Here is a 4,558-nt window from a genome sequence, read left to right as displayed (position 1 = left end):
TATATATATATATATATTATCAAATGTCTGGACGGACGACAAGTGGGGTTTTACTTAGAGTGACCCTGGACTACGGGTATCCAAATCTCAAGAAAACATTGATTGGAAATATTTTGGAGGCATGGCTATTTGCTGTAATGGTCATACACAAATTGGAGCCGTGTTGTCACCGTTTTCACAGGACAGGTGTATTGCTAGTGTGCTTGGCAACAGTAAGGGTGGTGTTTCCAAAAGATTGCACTATAAGAAAGGTTTTCGTTTCCAGGCCCCCGAAATGGCCTTGTCGTGTGAAAAAGAGGTCAAACCGCAAGAAAAGTTTTGTTTTTGTTTGTTTTTTGCAAAAATGTTGTATACAGGGCCTAATAAATCCACACCATTTAGTACCATGTAGAACAATGTGAAAATCTCCTGGCCAAAATAATTCATTTGTTTCACAATATTATGACAATCATCAAAATATACTTAAAACTCTGAAAATTATACTGGAACCACTGTACCTAAAGTAAATCAGGAAATCAATATAGGACTTATGCATCTGATTATGGTTCCACTGAAAAGTGGTGGAAACACAGGCTGGCTCAATAGATAACACCAAGGTTCCAGGAATCTTGAACAGAACCTGTTGAAGAACCAGAACTAATTTGGTGAAAAAGGGGCCAAAGTGACAAGTAATTTCCAACAGATTCCAGATTAATATCTACTGGAGGAATCAAATGGTTTGCTGCTGGAGCTAAATTGGATCTGGTCTGAACCTTGGCAGCAAACCTCAAACCATCAGTTCACTTAGAGATCACGGAACATTTTTTGTGGAAACAATTATTCTGATTGAGTTTACTCTAAAAGAGAACAGTGGCGCCTATAGCAGCAGTCAGTGACAAAGCAGCCATATTTTGAAGAGTTGGTCAGAGTTTCAGCCCACTGTTGGTTTGAATATAACCCTGATCCAGTACGGTCTTACCGCATATCCCTGCCCTGGATAGTTACTGAAGGAAAGTAAACATTTCAGTCACTCAGGCTTTCATAAAATTAGTTACAGGAAGGATGTTGAAACTGTCTGAGCACTAACTCAAAGGCAACTGGATGAACATCAGAACCACGAAATCTTGGAACGTCGTCCAGACAAAATGAGAAGTCCAGTCGTCTATCCAATAAGGAGAACTATCTACACATATATTATTTACCTTATTTACTAGCCTGCTGATTTTCTTATTATCCTGGAAAGGTGTCACAATGTAAAGGCTCATAACATGGTAAATGGTAAATAGAAAGGCACTATACAAGTACAGGTCCAGTCTCCTGACCACTCAAAGCGCTTTTACACTACATGCCACATTCACCCTTTCACAATTCATCTGGTGACGGCAGAGGCTGCTATCCAGGCCTGCTCATGAGTAACAAACTAACCCATTCACACACACTTACAGCACAGCATCAGGAGCAATTTGGGGTTCAGTATCTTGCTCAAGGACACTAAAACATGCTGCAGGGGGAGCTGGGGATCAAACTGCCATCTTCTGATAAGTGGACGCCCCTCTCTACCTCCTGAGCCACAGGCGGCCAAGCTATTGAGAAATTATAGCTTGGTGTCAGTGGCAAACAGACATTGTAATCAGCAAATCTCAACACTAAGTGATAAAACCTTATTTAAAGGACCAGTGTGTAGGACTTAGTGGCATCTGACAATAGAGCCTCCTAAACACACTGGAGCTTTAAAGCTGTGTTTAAGTTGTGAGACTAAATACTAACCTAGGACAGATTTGTTTTAGACCCGACAGTAATGTTTGATTGGTGGGCCGTGAGAACATGCTAATGTAAATTAGTAAAACAGTTCACCAAACTTACCAAATTAAACTGTTTTCAAAATGTCCTCAAAATGGAGAATGAAGATATCTACTGTAATTTTATTGATGCTCCTTGTACTATTGTGGCAAGACACCTTTAAGAAATATCGGGAGAGAATGTGGAGCAAGCAGCGGTTATTAAGAAGACAAGGGAGCTTTTCATCTTTGTCGTTAGTTGGAAAATGAAAACTGATCACTTTTGTAAACTTTGCACCAGGTTGTGTCAAAAAGGTTAAATCATTTATAAGATTGGTTAATTAGACTAATAACAGGGACTGCATCTCTCCAGGGGAGAGACTCTTGGTCACGTTGAGGTTTTTTGGCAACAGGACCATACCAATTATACCACCGTGTGATCATAGGTCAAAACATTGTATGTTTAATATGTTTTTAAACATCAGTCTACATGTATATCCACTGTTACTACTGACCATCCTACTGTTGGTTTTCATTATAAATGTTTTTAGTTAAAACCAATATGATGAAACTTGATTTAAAAAGTCAATAATACATAAATCTGACTGCATAAAACCATTTGCAATTCAACACACTGTAGTTTAAACACTACTATACACTAAGGCTACAACTAATGATTATTTTGATAATTGATTAATGTGCCAATTATTTTCAGTGAGCCTTAACCACAAACCCAGAAGATATGTACTCAGTGTGCTCTTGTGGGCTAATGTGAGCAGCAGTTTGGCAGTGCTGCTGCCGAGGACTGTAAAGGTAAAGTTGGCAGGTCAGCATTATTCACATAACAGGGCAAGTCACAAAGCTGTTCAGCATGCACAGATAGGCCACCCAATTTACGCACACACACACACACACACACACACACACACACACCACCATACCATCATCATGATTATCAGCATTGTGTGGGAACAGTTCTAATGAGATTGATTTGTTTCTTGATTCTGTTGAGTGGTTTGGGAAGTCTTTCTGCTGAACTGATACTGATCACTGAAATGAGCTGCAGCACATATTCACTTGTGTTGCATTCATTTAAATATCACTGATAATTCAATTTGTACCAACTGTGATTGGGTTTTTGTTGCCTGAGTTGTTGAAACTGGGAGAGGTGATCATTTTTATCTAGGCAGCAGCATTTAGACCAGTGGTTCCCAACCTTTTTCCTCAAGGGACCCTTTTTATATCATTTATTAACCTGACGCTGCCTGCTCAAGTGACATGTTTTTTAGATAATTCATATTATATTCAAAACTGTACGATGAACCCAAATATCGTACTCCCGTATCTCTTGTCAATTCTCCTTACAATCAATATCTGATAAGTGAAATCTGACTGCTGCTACTCTGTGCTGCAACTTTGCTGCTGCCGCTGTCCAACTATGTTTTGATAAGAGCAAAACGACAGCAAATAATGTAATCTGTGTATGCAACCTTAATTCAAAATGATATTGATAACTTATCTACCATACTGTGAGTACAGAACAGTTTTGGTTTTGCACAGATTTTGACCATTCTTTATTAGTCAACAGACACAGAAGACAGAAATGGCAGCTGGAAAATAATGGGCACATTCTGAAGGAAATGAATCAAAACATCAAATTTTCAGTTTAGTCAGCTGCGAGACACATGGCCAAGACATGCAACCGCCTTTTTGGATGAATATTTTGTGGCCCTCGCTACATCTCAATTCATTGGGTGCCCATTGAATTACCTCTGGTATTGGCAACTTCCTGGTCTGCAATTAAGGAAAATGTTCTCGATTAATTGATTAGTTGATCCATAAAGTTGTCAGAAAATTGTGAAAAATGGTGATCACTGTTTCCCAAAGCCCAAGGTAACGTCCTCAAATGTCTTGTTTTATCCACAGCAGAAGATGGACCAAGTGTACTCACATCCAGGCAAACATATTTAGGTACAAGACAAAGGTCTGGAAACTGTTAGCCTCCACATGAATAGTTTTATTCTCTTTTTACACAGCTAACAAGTTGATTCCTCCTTTCTAAAGAAGGAGATATGGACGTGATGCATACATTTTCTTTTGTGTATTTCACCACTAGATGTCATTAAGGCTAAAACACACTAGCACTGAAAGATTTCTGTCGGCCCTATTATATTCTACGTATAACCCCCAAACGGCAGCTACTAGACCTGTGCCGACGCCTGCAGCACCTGAAATGATTAGTTATAATGGCGATAAGTACATTGCCTCGCGAGTCAACTTTGGAGATCTGCTCTAGGTTAAACAGAGGTGTCCATGCATGATTTTAAGCTAATGTCTTATGGTCGACATTTTAAAAGTACGATCGATTTATAGTATGAAACAGTTGGCCTTCACAGTTGAAAAGGTTCAGGTTACATCCTGCTAAATGAGGACTATGCCACCAACTCTTGTACATTTGTTCTAGCTGTAGGCGATGGCGTGATAGCAAAGAGTATTTGTCATCGATGCAGATGTGCTGTTAGCACAAGCCTGCAGACTAGCTCCAGGAGACTGACACACCACGGCGTTTCCTGTCTGTGCTAAGGCCGGTGCTTGATGCATGCCATATGACACGCAGCCAGTGTGTTTTAGCTTTTAGAAACTACAGACGAAAAATGGCTGTGAAGACAAGAAGGATGTATCGTCAGAAAGATTGTCAGGATAGGGGAGATGACCACCTTATGTCTAAATGACACATTGTTAGATAATGCAGATATACTGTAAATATAGTATGTTAAAACAGTCAGATGAATTCCTTTCTG

This window comes from Morone saxatilis, unplaced genomic scaffold (assembly GCF_004916995.1).
Source record: "Morone saxatilis isolate NCDOM2014 unplaced genomic scaffold, NCSU_SB_2.0 Contig18, whole genome shotgun sequence".
In the NCBI taxonomy this organism is placed as follows: domain Eukaryota; kingdom Metazoa; phylum Chordata; class Actinopteri; family Moronidae; genus Morone; species Morone saxatilis.
This window is presented reverse-complemented; position numbering follows the sequence as displayed.